Consider the following 18,204-nt stretch of genomic DNA (forward strand, 5'->3'; position numbering starts at 1 on the left):
GGCTTTGTGCCCATTGAATGGCACACCATGACAGTTATCCCACTCCACAAAGGGGGGGCCACAACAGACCCCGGGAACTACTGCCCCATTAGCCTGACGAGCCTTGTCTGCAAGGCCATGGAACGTATCATCATGGAACTCATAAACAAAGACATTGGAGATCTCCAAACCCTGGACCCCACACAGTTTGGGTTTGTAAAAGGTAGATCATGTCTCCTAAACCTGATAGACTTCTTTGAAGTAGTCACCAAAGCCATAGATGAGGGTAAGGTGGTTCACACAGCCTATCTAGATCTCGCCAAGGCATTCAACACCATCCCCCACTCTGGAATTATAGATAAACTCACTAAACTAGGTATAAATCCCTATGTCACAAGATGGGTTGCCAACTGGCTTACTGAAAGAACCCACACTGTGAAAGTAGCAGACTCCAAATCAGACTTCAGACCAGTGACAAGTGGAGTACCACAGGGTTCAGTCCTGGGTCCTCTCCTGTTTGGTATCTACTTCTCTGAAGTACAGGCTAACACAGAAGGTCTTTGGCTAACTAAATTCACAGATGACTGCAAACTAGGAGCCATAATTGAAACTCCTAACGATGTGGATATCCTACAAAAGGCCCTCACTGAGACAGATGCCTGGTGTCAAAGACATGGTCTCAAGCTCAATGCCAAAAAGTGCATTGTCATCCCCTTTGGTAAAAATTCTGTACCCATGAACTACCACATAGGCGGTAGTCTACTTAACACCGAAAGTGTGATAATAGACCTTGGGACACAGGTGGACAGTAGTCTCTCCTTTGATAATCACATCGCCAAAGTGGTCAGAAAATCCTTCTACGTGGCACACCTCATCACTAAAGGTTTCTCATCCAGAAAAAAGAGGTCATTGTTCCCCTCAACTCATCACTCATCAGACCCATTATAGAGTACAACGCCCCTTTTGGTATGTACCTCATAAGACATCTACAACAACTGGAAAGGCCGCAAAAATACCTCACAAAGAGGATTACTGGCCTCAAACAGATGCCTTACGCAGACCGTCTCAAAAAACTCCAGCTTTACTCCGTCGCATATTGCCTACTCGGAGGCGATCTCTGCCTAACATACAAAGCTAAGTCAAACCCAGAGCTGTTGGACATGCTCCACTTAAAGAAATCCCAATCCCTCCGAGCTACACACTCTAGAGACCTAAACCTTGTCACCCCAATAAACAGAACATGCTGGAGGGATAGATTCCTGTCCCAGAGACTTCCCATACTCTGGAACAGACTACCTATCTATGTCAAACAGAGCTCCTCATTAGCACTCTTCAAGAAAAATCTTGATGATTGGATGGGTAATAGGAAATTCACCCCGGGGATCACTTCTGTGGTTCTGCTTGACAGGGGCACAGGAAAATAATTTTCTTGGGTGGCGAAAGCCAGGGTACATTTTTGGCTAGGCTTGTATAGGCCCTAGGGCCAATAGCCTAGTACCTACCTATGAACAATAGTTGCCTAAAGCAGTTGGCCTATGCAACTCTTGCCCCTATAGGGCACCATCTAGAGTATGTCCTGTTGCCTACAGCTCCCTTCTTGGGTAAGTTTGAGTGGAAACACTCAATATGTTTTTCAGAGATGAGAAGAACCCCACAGAGACAGAGGGAGAACATGCAAACTGGCATTAGCTGGAGGTCAGGATTAAACCTTGTACCTTGTGCATGGCAGGCAAAGACCTAAACTATTATGGCAACTGGTCTCACATGCACACTGTTTTAAATTTGATGTGCTTGTTTAACAGAGAAGGTCATCAGAGCTGGCCTACCCTGCTGTGCAAGTACCACAATTAGACAACTAGTGCATTTTAAAAAAGATTCACTTTCTTCTTCAGCATCTATTCAGCAAATCCCAAGTATCTGCTCTTGTTTTCCTATAACTAACTTACTGATAAGCTTAAACTGTTGCTATACTGTACTTAGGGTTTATTTTTCGAATTACTGTCTGATAGATATTTTGAAATATCCAAGTACTTGCAGAATTTATGTTCTTTTGCTGTATGAATTGCTCTTTTTTGTACAGTACTGAGACACATTTAAACATCTGTACTCTCGTGCCCCTTCCCTTCCATCGACTAGCATTTATCTCTCACTTGGTCACTTTTTTATTCATTATATTGCCAATTACTACTCAACCTCCAGCAATCAAAGCTCTTCCCTTTATTTCACCTCAGTAAAACTACACCAAATTTTCAGCACCCTGCTAGTGTTTGTTTTTTTTTTTTGTCTGCACATAACATTAAACTCATCTCAGATTAACAGCAGGAAGTGGTGCACTGCTGGGTGGGATGGAGATGGCAGCCCGGAAGAGTATTACACATTGAACAGTACTGACAGTCAGGGTATTGTTGACAGGTTAGTGAGAAAAAACAGTGTGTTCTGAATGCCACTGGAATGGGAGAGGCACGACAGCTTTGTTTTCTATTGAAGCAAGTCCTTTGCATTGTCTTTATAATGGATGTTGCTGGGGGTCTGGATGGAATAGTGTGCATTACTGCTAATGACTGAAGGATACACAACACAGCTGATGTACAAGGAAGCATACGGGAAAGAGCTTGACAAAACTGGAGGAACAGTTTAAAACACAGCAGCTGGATTGTAATGCAGAAATGCTGAAAAACAATGCATATAGGAAACAATGACTTGAGACAACAATAGACATTTAGATAGGAAGTAGTTTCATCAGAAAAAAACACAGATTTGAAGCTGCTTAGATTATCGAAGAGTAATCTTGTGGTAAGACGGAGTAACAAATAAGACATGTAGAATGCTCAGATGTATCTTCCTTCTTCTCCCCTAACCATACTCCCCCTTTTTCATACCCTGCAAAACCTACCTTTTTAGTCAGAAAGGATGCTTGAATGAGGTGTAATTATTCATCTGCTTTCACAATGTTGTAAAGCAATATATATTTATCCGCTATATTACCTGCATTTTTAACCCCTTATCTTTTATTTCAATGTCATGTTCGTATATATAATATTTGGTCTTGCAGCTATACTCATTGTGATTTCTTTCACTTGATCTGTGCCTGCAATTGTTCCACTAAGATCAGGACACCAATCTGGTAAACAAATTTAAAACAAAATAATATAATGTATTAGAAGTATCATCAACAGATGAGGATTTAAATTATGGAAAGGATGCATTGAGGGAGTATGGATGTTCTGATCACTGGCAGAGTAAATAGCAGTAGGCAGTGGAGACTTCGATGAAAGGGGCCCCAGTTGTTACTAAGCCCAGCAGATGTTTGTGGATCTAATCACCACAGTGGGATTGGGGCTGAAAGATAGTCTCTGGCAACTGCTAGTAAGGATACAGTGTGGATGGGGGGGGGGGGGGGGGCACTCTGACTGCAGTCCTCTGTAACCACCTTGCTGCACATGTTTAAGGGTAATTTACATGCCATTAGATCTACAGCAGACAGGAAGAGGATCCTTGAAAGAGAGTTCTTCATAATGTGGGTTATTTTCTTCTAAAAATTCCAGCTGATGTGTATAATTCAGATAACTGATTGTCTTTATTTGAACTTTCTTGTCTTTGCAGTAGCATGCTGACAGTATATCTGTAATCTTGGGGATCTGTGAAATATTTGCATTTGTTTAACATAGCATTCACAATACTTTCAGTGGGAGCAGACAGTATTCTGTCGGAGCCTACAAATGATCATCTAAATACAATGAATCAGCAAGGCCCACAGGCTATTCACATAATAATATCCAGTCATCTAAATTGCTTGCAGTATTGGTCTTTTGGTATTCAATAAGCATTTGTGAAAAATTATGACTAAAAAGATGATTGAAGATCAGAATATATCATGTCATTTCAGTGAATATCCTGATCTGAAAACTTTCCTGAATAATTTTCTTTTTGGTCTACTTTATTGTACATCTTCTATTTGCCACATATTTGAATTAGATAAGAGTATGTACAAAAATATTTAGAATTCTGCACACTGTTTCAAGGATTCTCAAAGAAAGACAGAACTGAACCTGTTAAGAAATGCAGCTGGAATGTGTCCCAGAAAAGGAAGTGAAATTCAGAGTAATTAATGAATGGAGGACTGTGGAAGAACATTAGGCAGAAGTACATTAGCATTAGCTACTGTTAGTTTCCTTAGCCCGGTTTCAATAGCACTTTATTAACAGTGCATTTTATTTACTTACTTATTTATTTAATGTTTATTAAAGACTTCAACAAGAGCAGTTTCAGCCACTGACTGGTTCAAAGGCAACAATGGAACAGTCACACCAGTGCAAAATAAAGACGCAAGAATATGCAAGCAATGACAAGTGATTAAACAAAGCATTTTCATTAGTTGTTCTATAATACTTTGAGAAACCAAATCCTTTGTATGCTAAACTTAGTCAAACAAGCACAGTGCAAATCAAAGGCATGATATACAGATGAAAGTGATAAAGCACAGGTGTTACCAAACCATGCAGTGTTGCCATAGGCATTAACACAAGCAGCCTAAGAGCCATTATCTGCATTCTTCATTTAGCATGGTCTTCACTGAGTAAATCCTAGTATGTACATCAGGTGAGCAGAAAAGTATTGCACAGATTATTAAAGAGGTGTATGTTGGGGATAGCTAGGCGTGGTTTCTAGGGATTGATTTATAGGAAGATAGAGAGTACATTTACAGCCAGATCTATCTGTTAGGTCTGTCAGTTGAACTGACATTTTGATTTTTTTTTCATTTGTTAATTAAGGAAAATATACTTGGCACAGCTGCTTTTTACAGGGGCAAATCTGCAGTCCTGATTGGACAAGTGGTTTGCTCAGAGCTATGCCACAGGTTAATGGAGACTGATAGAATCAAACCCAGGAAGAGACAGAAGATGAAGCTCATTAGCAGATCATTGGCTTAATTTCACAGTTCACTGCAGTCCCTTACCATTACAGGGTGTGCATCACATATTTTAGTCTGAGAACTGAAAGCATGATCATCTAATGTAAGATTATGTGGTCATTGCAATAGAGGTTTAGCATACGTTTCTGAATTAAGGGTGGATACTACCTTAATCTTTATCATTTAAATAACACACTGCCCAGCAGCAGCAAATCTTTTCTGGGAACCTGTCAGTTTGTTTTTGAAAAGAAGAAATCATGCCCTATTTTAGGAACCAGCAACATGAACCAACAAGTGTAATGAGACAACACCTGCTAATGCTGTAAGTTTCTGACTGAGGCATTAGTCAGTAGAGTGCAGGTCAGAGTTAGTGATGTGTTAGGAAACAACGGGTAGAGCAAATGGCAACCAAGAGAACAGGGGAAATTTCATCTTTGCAGATTAATGTTGAGAACAATACAGAGGGTACAAGTCAACAAATGAAGAAACTAACACAGAACTCTTAAGTATTCCTGTAACTGAAGCTACAAGAGAGGGAAGCACGGAAGGATGAAATCTAATAGAAATAATTCACAACTCAGGCAATTTTCTAGCAAAAGAGCCACCTTTAGATGACCATGCAAAATAAGAATACAGATAAAGGCTCTTAACTATCTAGGCTGATAATGATAGAAGACTGAAGTCAGGTGCTGTCTGAAAACTAGAAGCCTAGCAGAAGCTAAGATTTTCTTGAATTGTTTAATTATACCAAACACAGCTAAAACAGGTATGCAGGTTAATTTAGCCGAAGATAGTAGAAAAACTACATACAGCTACGACCATATTAGGGGTTCATTTTAATGGAGAAACACAAGCAGCTAAGAATAAAATCAGTCAAACAAGCATAAGAACTTGGGAACAGAGCAAGGGGAGAATCATTTCCTTGTAAGAGTTCCAGTAAATTGTTTGCATGACAATTTAACAGCTGGAAAAAGTTCTTTAGCAAGGATGACAACATTTTTTAAACTAAAGGTAAGCAAGCATCTGCAAAAGTCTATACCCTTTAAGGGCCTTTGTAACTTTCTTTCTGATAGTTACTTCCCACACAAGCAGTTGCAGTCTGGGAGGCCAATTCCATCTGCTTTCTTACAGAAGGCTAAGAGCTCAGATTGTTTTAAAAACATGCCCAGACACAATTGTTCATTTCCATTTAATACAAAACAACACAGTATCACTCCTCTCTTCTGTTTCAAATGTCCATAAGCATTAAAAATTAAGTGTTATCTACCTTATTTACCATCTGCAAGCACTGTAAATCTTTCTGAAATGTCATAACTTACTTTCACACAACTTCAAGCAGCTGTGAATTGTTTTTTTGCTCTTTCTGTTAAAGGAACCAATTACTGCGTCTGTTAGAGTAACCAGATGAGAAGCAACTCTTAGAAACTGTGGTTGACTACAGTCCGTCAGTCTTACAAACACCAAGGAACACAGCATTATATCATCCAATTTTAGAAGGACATGATCTTCACTATCATCAACCCCCTTTTCCCCATTTTTGACATGGGGTTGTGTTGTTGGGTCAACTGTTGCCACCTCTCTCCATTCAATGCCCCTCTCTTACCATCTTTGACAGTCATGCCCAACTGTCTCAGGTCTTCTGTCATACAGTCCATCCGCCTGTTTTTCAGATGTTCTCATTTACTCTCACTTCTACCTTTCTCTCCCAAATCTTCTTCACCAAGTTGTCTTTTGTTTTCTTGCATATTTGCTTGAACCACTGTAACCTGTTTCTTAGAAGGGCAAAATAGTGCTTAATTCGCCCGTGGCAAAAACTTGGCACAGAGATGAAGTTCACAGCCATGACTATAAGTAAATAAGTAACCGGACACAGTGCATGTTCTTGCCTTCAGTTAACTTTAAAGTCAGAAGTAGAAAGAAAGACTATAACCTGTTTGGGACACTGCCAGAATGGGAAAAGGGAAGCTTAAACTCATATTGTCATGTCAGTAGGCTTAAATAACACATTGAGAGGAGAAACAGGCTCTAAACTTGATGAGGTCTATACTGCAACTGAATTTTCTGGGGCCTCTGTATGTCACATGACCTGCTATCTCATTAATATTTGAAGATATACATAGCATGCACTACAGTCTATAAACATGAAACCTATAGCATTCCATGACTACAGCTCTGGGCAGAATATGGCCCAGATTTTGGTGACACATAGGAGTATGTACTGGACAAGGAACCTTAACTGCGAAGTGTGATCAGTAGTAGCCAGATATGTAGCTTGGGCATATGTCAAAAAAGTTGCAAAATTTTATGACTACAGAAATGGCATAGAATTCACTTGATAACTAGATGGACAACATAGCTGCTAGCCCAGCTGACCACAAAAAACTTCAGGCAAATAGAAACAAGCCTAAGAGCTGACAGCAGTCTTCATTGCTTTGTGCAAAATGTCTTCATAAAGCATTAAGCCTTTCCTCATGAAATCTTTTACTCAGTCACAAATTTCTTTTAAACAGCTGTTTACTCCTTCATAGTTTCAACTTAAATCTTTCAAGGGGGTCCTGCATTTAGGCAGGTAGTATCTCCAAATTCAGTAGTAAATTGCTTACTATTCTCCTACCAAGCAAGAAAAGATCTTGCAGAACAATTTAATTACACACTTTCTTGAAGTGCTGTACTGCAGATAGAGTTTGTAACCCACACATATCATAAAATTACCATAGATCATGTCTGAAGGCCTTAACTTTGCAGAGTAAAGTCTAAACTCAGAAAAATTAACTTAAAAAGTCCACAATTATGTTTAGCTGTTGGATAAGGCTATGTAAAACTGAACACATGCAATGTGTCAGAGATAGATGCTTAATGTTTTTTTTTGTTACAGACAAGCATGGTGAAATCTAAAACATTTTACTCTGCTTCTGTACGTGAGACTGCTAAAAAGAAGTGAAAGCAAGAACGCTCATGTAATGTTTCATCAGCTAAAAAATGGAAATCAGACAAAAACAAACTTAAGTCTTCATTCATCTGGTACTGCTAGCATATGAATGTTATTTACTGTTTGACCAAGCTTTAGACTACCGGGCAGAATTCTAGCACTGGCTGTGCATTTGTCAAAATAAGTCTGACCAATACTCAGAACTAACAAACATGGAGAGGGTTGGTATAGAGATACAGTAGATGTACTACAGTTTTGGAAGGACGGACAAGCAATATTTACTTGAAATAACACAATAGAAGTTGCATAATAGTTCCAGCTTATCAGTTTCAAATGGATTTCTAAAATATTTTCTGAGGAGAGGTGATGTCCTGCAGGCAGACTGAATAGCTTTTGAGTAGAACAGAAAATGTACCAGCAGGTAAAATGCCATGAAAAAGCAAAGAATGTGAGCAGCACAGAGCTGCATGTCTGAGCAGTTACATTCGGAAGTTTGAGCACTCATGGGGAAGGGACTTGACAGCTTTCTGAGGTTGTCATACTTGACACTGGAGGAGAATGGGGGAGGTTGAGATCCTGATGAAGAGTAACTTTGCAAAAGCAAATTGCTAGTAATAAAGAGTTTACAAAACACTTACTGTTTCTCCTTTTGCTCCTTAAAAAACAGCCACTAATTCAGGCAAATCATGCTTAGAGGTAACACTACCTCTGTTAAGGCAGCACTAAGTTTAAATCATTGTAAAAATGAAGGGGAAATGCAGAAAGCATTGTTAACAGCAGAAAATAAAGAAATAAATTAAAAATAAGCTGAATGATTTCTACAGATTGCAAATTGATAAAAAGAGGTTGCAGAAACATACAGTTTCAGAGATTTGATAGCAAACTATTTAGTGTCTCATACATATGAAGTAGCAGAAGGGAATAAAAACTCAAAAGTAATTAAACCTCACTAGTAAGCAGACTGTGCAGCAGAACATAAGCAATATAAGCTTTATTATGACATAGTGAGACCAGCTAAAGGCAATTAAATCTCATAAAGAATTCATAAGCACCATTAGCCTTTGGAATTTATTATAATAGACACATAGGCCAACAACTATCAGACAATAAAGTGATCTTGCTCTACAATGGAAAATGTAATGCAGCGGAAGTACAGTTATCACTTAAATCATGCTATATCTCACGCAAACTGCTTTAAACATACTGATGTATTAAACAAATTGAATATTTGTAAGCATATCATGAATAGCCACATATAACTTCCTTGTCCGAGGGTAAGCATTTTAAAAGACTGGAACTATTAAGTGGGCTGATAAAGTAAGCAAAGGCAGAGTTTAAAGTCAATATGAACTCTCGTCAAGGCATTTATTCTGCTGAACCAGTTTACAACAAAAGAACGCTATATTGTGATTTGGTGGTTTGCAAGATGTGGTTTAGCTTACTTGATCTTTTTTTTACTAGGTGGTTAGGTGAAGTTGAAACTAGTTGACAGGTGTTTCTGCAACTACAGTCTGCTTTTAAAATAATATATGTTCTGTTATTGAAACACGAGTCATGCAAGAATGCTCAGCATAGTTGCAATGTATTGAAAAAATACATTTTTGCTTTTCACATGAGTGCATCCCTAATCATAACGAAAAACAGCTTTCCAGTCCCAGAGGAAACATTTATAGAGCATTTATCAGTGCTACTTATGCTAATTATGAGATAAACATTCATTCTGGGAAGTAGAGATGTACTTTAAAACTCCAAGCCTGATACATACTCAGAAGGAACATTACACCATCTCCAAAGAGTTACAGGTGGTTGACAGTTTTTGTGTGTTGATGTTTAGTAGAGTGTGCAGTCAGTAACAAGACTGTTTTGTCATGGAGGATTTACTGAACTTCTCCCCACTGAGCTCATTTTAGTGTTTTGTTGTGCTCTTTTGTTTTTCCACACTCCTCACACAAATTGTCTAACATTCTTCCATTTATTCTTAAATTTCTTTGTAGTATTTGACCTGTCAACATCTTTAGGGTTTGACTACAATCAACCACCACAATTTCTGTGAAAAATACTTCCTTTGATATCTCTTGAACTGTCTTCATTGTATCATAAGATTTCCTGTTGTTTTTATACAATTCTTGTTTAAAAATGAAGTCAGTTTGGATTCTCTATACTCCATTGAAAAATTTAAATGTTCCTTTCATGGCATCCATGTTCTTTTTTTCAGTATATGTTGTTGTTGTTGTCTTTTGGCTTTTCCCGGTTAGGGGTCGACACAGTGGAACTCTGGTCCGCTAATGACTGGCAGTAGATTTTCACGAATGCCGAGGTGCCAGCTCGACGTTCAACCTTCAATGATGGCACGCCCATTTACGCATGTGTTTCGAATGCCCAGCCAACCATGGGGAGGACATGCAGACTCCACACAGAAGGCACTCCCTGTACTCCAGCCGAGAATCGAACAGGAGATCCACCTGCTGTGAGGCAACAACGCTACTGCTGCACCACCGCGGAAGTCATATATATATATATATATATATATATATATATATATATATGCATATATATAAATAGTCATTTAGTTCTCTTTTGAACTGACTTTCTCCTCTTTATGTTTTTATGATAATAAGGTCTACAGAATTATAAACAATATTTTAACTGGGGTCGTACTGACTGGCTACAAGGAGGTATAATAGTTTATTGTTGTCTGTGGCTGATCCTCTTCCTGTACATCCCAGTTTTCCATTGGCCTCTTATCTGCTTTGTTTCTTTGTTTTAAGTAATCTAATATGACTACCTCTAGGTCTGTTTCTACCTATGTTGTGTTGCTGCTACTGGTTCCATTACAGTTGTGCACATTTTAGCTTGTTGCTTCTGAGAGGTTTTATTTTGCTCTTAATTTATATAACAATGTATTGGTCTATGCCTCCGGTATTGTCAAGTCTGTTTCATCTTTTACCCTCTAGAGTACCACCTTTGTTATATACATTTGTGTAACTGGCAGAAGATTACTAGACTGCCACCTAGTAAAACACATAGGTTCATAGGTTGATACTAGGCAATCTGCCCTAGGGCATTTATAAGCCTAGCCAGAGTGTGTTTGGCTTTCGCCACCCTTTTAGATTAGTTGACTGTGCCTCTGTATAGTAGGTCACAGAAGATAGCCCTTTTAAGGTTAGTTTACTGTGCCTCTGTCTAGTAGGGACACAGAAGAGATCCCAGGGGTAAACCTACAATCTCCCATCCACTCATCAAGATTTCTTTTGAAGGGGTTCATTGAGGGGCTCTGCCTAACATGGATTGGGATTTTGTTCCTGAGTGAGGGGAGCCTCTGGGATATGAATCTGTCCCTCCAGCATGTCCTATTTATTTCTGTGGTGAGGTTTAAGTCCCTGGAGTGTGTAGCTCTAAGGGATTTGGATTTCCTGAGGTGGAGCATGTCCATTAATTCTGGGTTGGACATGGCTTTATGCATCAGGCACAGATCGCCTCTGAGTAGGCGGTAAGCAACTGAGTAGAGCTGGGGTTTCTTTAGCCTAACTGCGTAGGGCATCAGTTTGAGTCCCTTGATCCTCTTGATGAGGTAATTTTGGGGTCTTTCCAGTTGCTGCAGGTGTCGTGTAAGGTACATCCCAAATGGGGCATGATATTCAATTATGGGCCTGATGAGTAGAGGGGCACAATGACCTCTCTTGATCTAGATGTGAACCCTTTTGTGATAAGGTGGGCTATATAGAAGGTCTTTCTAACCACTTTGGCAACATGATTGTCAAAGGAGAGATTGCTATCTACTTGGGTCCCCAAATCCCTAATTACTTCTTCCATACTTAATGGATTACCACTTATGTGGTAATTTGTGGGCACTTTGTTTTTCCCAAAGGGGATGACTATGCACTTTTTGGCATTTAGCTTTAGGCCATGGCTCTGGCACCAGTTATCCATCTCTGTGAGACCCATTTGGAGGATGCTTGTGTCAGTCGGTGAGTCGATTATAGCACCCAGTTTTCAGTCATCTGCGAACTTGGTCAGCCATAGTCCTCCCATCTTAGCCTGTACCTCAGAGAAATATATACCGAACAAGAGAGGTCCCAGGACTGAGCCTTGTGGGACGCCACTTGTAACTGGTTTAGAGTCTGACATGGCACCTGCAATTCTGACCATGTGGGTTCTATCCCTGAGCCAGTTTGCAACCCATCTTGTGACATAGGGGTTGATATTTAAGCTGGTGAGCTTATTTATGATGCCCGAGTGGGGTATTGTGTCGAAGGCTTTTGCAAGGTCCAGATAGGCTGTGTGGACTACCTTCCCTTCATCTATGGCCTTGGTGACTGTTTCAAAGAAGTTGACCAGGTTCAAGAGGCAAGATCTGCCCTTAACAAAGCAGAATTGGGTAGGATCCAGTGTTTGGAGGTTCCCAATGTCTTTGTTTATGAGTTCCATGATGATACGCTCCATAGCTTTGCAGACCAGGCTAGTCAGGCTTATATGGCGATAGTTTCCGGGGTCCGTTGTGGCACCACCTTTGTGGAGTGGGACCACTGTTGCTGTACGCCATTCCTTGGGTACATATCCTGTGGTAAGGCTGAGACTGAAGATTGACTTTATGTGAGGGTTAAGTTCTTCTTGGAGCTCGTGTAAGACGCAGCCCGGGACGCCGTCTGGTCCCATTGATGCTGTTTTTTGCTTTGGAGAGGGCAGCTCTCACCTGTGCATCTGTGATATCAGGGAGGCTACACTCTGTTGGGATAGACATTTGCTCTTTTGGGGGGGAAGAAGTTTGCACTGAACCTGTCTGCCAGGATGTTGGCAATGTCTGTAGGTTCAGTGTATTTTTTGTCATTTTGCACTAACTCAGAGGATATCTAGGAGTTGCCACCCAGGTTCCTGACATAACTAAAGAAGGCCTCGTGATTATCTTTAGCGTCTTGTGCAATTTTTCTTTCGAAGCTGGCCTTAGATGATTTTATGAGGGATCGTAGTTTCTTACTAGTACTGATCAGAGATGCCTTTCCTTTTTGGGATTTTGCTCTATCATGTAGTAGCTTCCTCCTTCTGTTGTATAGCTTATTTATGGCTGGGGTCCACCAGACAGGTCTCCTGCCTTTGGAGGAGTGAGTCTTGGTTTTATTTGGGATAGAATGATCCATGCATTCCTGTAGGTGTCCATAGAATGCGTTTGTAAAGGATTCTGTGGTTTGGGCCGTATTTTCCACTGGCCCGGGGGCTTTGAAGGATTCCACCTTGGTTTTGAGAAGTGTGAAGTTTGCTTTTGAGAAGTTCTTCACCGTGGTTTCCTTGGCTGGGGGTGGGGATGGGATATGGATGTCCAGTGAGATTAATTTATGGTCAGATCTTACCAATGAGGGGTATACCTCTGGTATGGAACATAGAGTCCTCATGTTGGTGATGATCAGGTCCAATATGTTTTCCCCTCTTGTGGGAGGGGTGACCAGTTGTTCCATAGCATTTGAGTTTATAAATTCTAGGAACCATTGGGCGAGGGTGTTGGGGCTTGAGTAGTGCTCCCAGTCTGTGTTTGGGTATTTGAAGTCACCCAATGTAATGGTGTTTGGAGAGACCTTCATATTCTCCAGTGTTTTCAGGAAAGCCAAGTGGGGTTTCGGAGTTTGGAAGGGTGGTCTGTAGCAGGCTACAAACTGAAAGGCAGTTTTGCCCACTGTTAGTTGCACATGGATGGTCTCCGATGCTTCGTGCAGTGCCACTAACCTGGAGGTGTGGGTATCTTTGATGAATATGGATACTCCCCCTCCTTTTGTGGTTCGGTCCGAGTTTTGGGGCTGAAAAGCATGGTATGAGGTATAACCTGGTAGTGCTGGGGTGCTCTCGGGAGCCTTGAACCAGGTTTCTGTTACTGCACAGATATCGATATTCTCCATACTGAGGAGAGCCTCGAGTGCGTGCATCTTGAGGTTTAGACTTCTGGCGTTGAGCAGCATTACCCTTAGTTTCTTTTTCCTTGTGTTGTCTATGGAGGTGGGTTTGTATTTTGAGCCTTGCCCAAAAAAGGCACTATGGGGGTGGCAAGAGCCTTAGCCAGTATTCGAAAGCCCAGGGGTGACAGGTGCAAGCTGTCCCTAGCGAAGCAACGTGGCTTGTCGAGCATGTCATCCCAGGCTGACAGACACTGGATCCCCTTTGAATGACACCAATACTTTAGCCAATTGTTAAAATTTATCATTTTGTCTTTATATTGTATAACATAGTAATTTCTTCTCTCCTGTGGTATTTCTGATCTTTTCAGCTTGCTCAGTGTACAACATAATGGGTGTGAACTTAATGCCATTGTATTTTCCATAAGAATGCATCCTCCTGGCTCTTACATCAGCTTGCCCATAACATTTTATATTTTTTTTTCAAAGAGAAACCCACATAGCTCTAAAACCCTTCATGCTTTCTCACCCACTGGGGTCATAAATGAGGTTTGGCAACAAACTAAATTGTCCTGGGACATCTTCAAGAGGGGTTAGAGTGATATATTAGTGGGAGTTAGTTGGATTGGGGAGATGAAAGGGTTAAATGGGGGGAGGGATGATTGAGAGGAAATGAGATAAGGGTGGGGAGGGGCTTAAGGGGTTTAGGCAAGTGTAGCCGGGTAAACAATTACATTTTGGCGTGAACTTGCTACTTACTACAATGCAGGTTTACATCCAGGATGACCTGTAGAAACTGTTGTGGTCAGGTAGGCCTTGTGGTGTGGCAGAGGTAGGTAATGTTTGGATGTTGCAGTTAAAGGTTTGGCACAATAGCTGCTTGGGTGTTCAGGCAATATGGTAAGAGCTCCGTTTGAGTTTGATTTTAGCAGGGTGTTTGTTCAATGGCTGATAGGTGGTTATCAGCAGGCTGTTTATCACGTTAAGCATATGGCTTGTTTGTGGGGTGCTTCCACCCTAGAGTAGGCTTTGGGGAGGCCTGTTGTGGTTTCACAGGTTTTAAATATAGAGATATACATCCTTTGGTTCCTTAACATATGGCTATGCTAAATGATGCTGGTTAGTGAAGTGAATAGAGGGACATTGGGGGTGATCAGGTATGGTCTTGTGTTTCTTATGGCTGGATTACACCTCCCAGCATTGTGAGTATCAATCTCTGGTGTTTTGCGGGCTTCCAACTTATGGGTTAGCACTGTGCATGTGTGCTGTGGATTAACCGTTATGGGGATGGGTAGGGTTAAACTAAGCGAGAACGTAGGAACAATAGATAACATATATAGTGGTTTCCTGTCTGCTGTACTGTACTTCCTGGGGGTACAATCAGATGGAGTGACAGCTTCGGGTTGTTGTTGATGGCTAGGGTTCCGGTTTCTCAACAGTACTTGTTTTGGTCCAGGTCCCACTGAGGTTGGTTTGTTTGCAACGTGGTTCCCGGGTTGCCAGGTGTTGATGTAGCAGTCGGCAGTCAAGATGTTTGTGCCTCTTGTCAAGGGTATTTTTTTTTTTGTCTCCCCCTTGGGTCTATTTTGCAGCAAGTGTGTTGGAGTCATTCATGGCCCAGGGGGGAAATGGGGGTTTTCTGATGAAGCAGTCTGCAGGACCAGTACTTGCATTTTATTGGTGCCTTTTCCCAGGCTAAAAGAAGTATGGGTTGGAGGCATACTCTGTGGTATGGAATACCTAACACTGCTGTTTCAGTCTCCCTACCTTAAGATATGTATAGAATACCCGACACTGTGTTTCAGTCTCCCTATCTTAAGATATGTATTAAAAAAAAAAAAAAAAAAAGCAGTAACAAGAACATTAAACAGTATGGTTAATATAGTAAAGTACAATATCATTTAAGTAGGGGGTTAGCAGTCCCAGGAGTAGTGCCTGCCATTGAGTTGAAGGAACTAGACAGCAGGAGATGCCCGCAAATAATGGTAGGTTCAGCGTGTGCACTGTTCTGCATATGCATTGTGGAGGACGTGGTCGAGGCTATAAAAAAAAAAAAAGAAAACAGAGAAGAGGTCTGTGGCTTTTGTTGTTGGGCCTGGGTTTTGTTTGGTTGCGGCCCCTTTCGTGCATTGGGACGGCTCCATCTGCTTGCTGCTATGTGGAGTTACGGAACTGGTAAAAGAAAAAGGGGAGGAGATGAGCAACAGGGTGTGGTGTTAATTCTTTATTTTCAAGTGAATCACTGCAGCCTTTACCTAAAATAGTAAAATGCGTTATTCACAATGCAGCATTTATCTGCCTGACTTAATGATGTATTAGAATACTTGCTTTTGAAAAAGTGATGAATTAGTGAGCATTTTGACTAATCCAGTCAAGCAAATGTTTGAGCAGAATGTAAGTCATTGTTTGCAGGTGTAAGTGGCAGTAGTAATGCATTGTCAGTTTGGTGGATCATTGAACGGATTCTTTTAATGTATGCCGTACACGAGAGCACTTTCATTGTTACAAACCTATTGTTTGTCAGAGCCGCCTTGCCCATTGCCAGATCGGATAGAGGACTGTTCCAATTTGGCTTGCAGTACTGATTAGGGTATCATTTCTTTACTGCTATCCTGTTTGTGTGGGTATGTGTGGGTACAGTCTGCTACTCTAACCATTCTATTATTAATTTAATATTATAAGGTTATTTCCACCTCAGTAAATAAAGTTTATTTGGTTTAAGCAGGACACATGATTTGCAGTGCAGATGGTGAGCAAACTTCTGTGTGAGCAGTGGGGCACTTATAATGGGAAATACTAAGCTATGGTCATTGCTTGAAGGCTGCAAATGTAGCTTTTGCTTGTGGGGCCTCCTGTATTGAGATTCATTCTGTTTGTGATTCCTGAAGGGAAAACTGGTGCTGAGATCCCATCCTGGCTCCTCCATTGGATAGCCAAGACTAATTTTAATGTAATTGCTTTTAATGTTGCTTTACCTGTTGTAGGCATACTGGTTTGCATAGCAGGGAGGGGAGGTGTATGTGAACGGATTGTGATCTCCATGTTGAATGTGAAAAGACTTGTCTGTCAACACCTACTGCAATTTCCTTGGATATTTGTGATGCATTGTTTAGAGTAAAGGCCTTTGCATATTTGCAAGTAGTGTTTGATTCATGGGGGTTGGTATGTGCAAGGTGTGGTGTGGCCGAAGCAGTCTCTCATCTGGCCTCGGATTGGGGGTCTGTTCCTTAGGCATTTTGTGGTTTTCTGGCAAGTTGCTGGCATTGACCTGAGGATTGGAGTCACTAGGTGGCAGCTTCTTGTGGAGGTCATTTTGTCAGGACTGAACACTGTTCCTGAATTCATACATTTGCATGGTGGGGCTACAAATGATTGTGGACTGTGGATGGGCACCTGGTGTGTGGTGTGCCCAGGATGTTGTTCTGACTTTGAAGGGAACAATTTGAAAGTAAGTCTTTTCTGGTGTACTTGAAATGATGGATATATTTTCTTGAACTAATACATGTTACAGAACAAGGTTACAATCCCTATCCCAAACCACCTTCAACAAAGTAGAGAACTGGCTTAATAATCGTCATCTCTTATTGAACCCAAACAAAACCAAACTACTACTTTTCTCCCCCACCCGTAAGCTAATACCACCTATAATTACATTCTCCTATAACAATGGCACCATAATTTCTCCTGAACCTTGCACTAAACTACTAGGTATAATCATTGATAACCATCTGAATTACGATTTTCATATAGACAAAACCATAAAAACAGTAAACAAAAAATAGGCTCCATGTATAGGATTAAGAAATTTCTAACCCCAACTGCCAGAACCGCCATAGCTCGCACACATCTTCTGTCATCCCTTCTCTATGCCTCACCCATCCTCACTAATCTATCCAAATCAAACCTCAACAAAATCACCAGCTGCTATAACAATATAGCAAGATTTGCCACAGGCTCCACATACAGAACCCACCATTGTCATAATCTTCACAAATTAGGCTGGCTAGAACTACCCAATCAGATATACTATAACCAACTCGTAGTTATTCATAAAATCCTCTACCAACCTACCAGTACCCCTATTCTGATTAATATTATTACCCCCTATAGTAACCTAGCATCCCTCCGCTCATCCAGCAGAATGCTAGTACAACTGACCAAAGCCAACAACTCAGCCGGAGATTCCTTATTCTCCAACTCTGCTGGAAAACAATGGAACTCCCTTCCTGCTGAACTAACCACTAACAGCTCCTTGCCACAATTCAAAATATCTCTAAAGACACACATGCACAGTGACTGGCTATGTCCATGTCTAAACCCTGACTAACCCATACAATAATCAGACAGAGGTAGACAAAAAATAGTCATGCTAATGTCTAAACCCAGACTAACCCAAAATATACCAAGAAACTATTAAACCAAACTTAGCTCACAAATGTGATTACCCTTATTTTTTCTTCCCACACCCTCATACTACATATTTCTTTACTTCTTTATATGTCTCT

Source organism: Protopterus annectens, chromosome 3.part0 (genome assembly GCF_019279795.1).
Source record: "Protopterus annectens isolate FY-2018-M chromosome 3.part0, PAN1.0, whole genome shotgun sequence".
Lineage (NCBI taxonomy): Eukaryota > Metazoa > Chordata > Ceratodontiformes > Protopteridae > Protopterus > Protopterus annectens.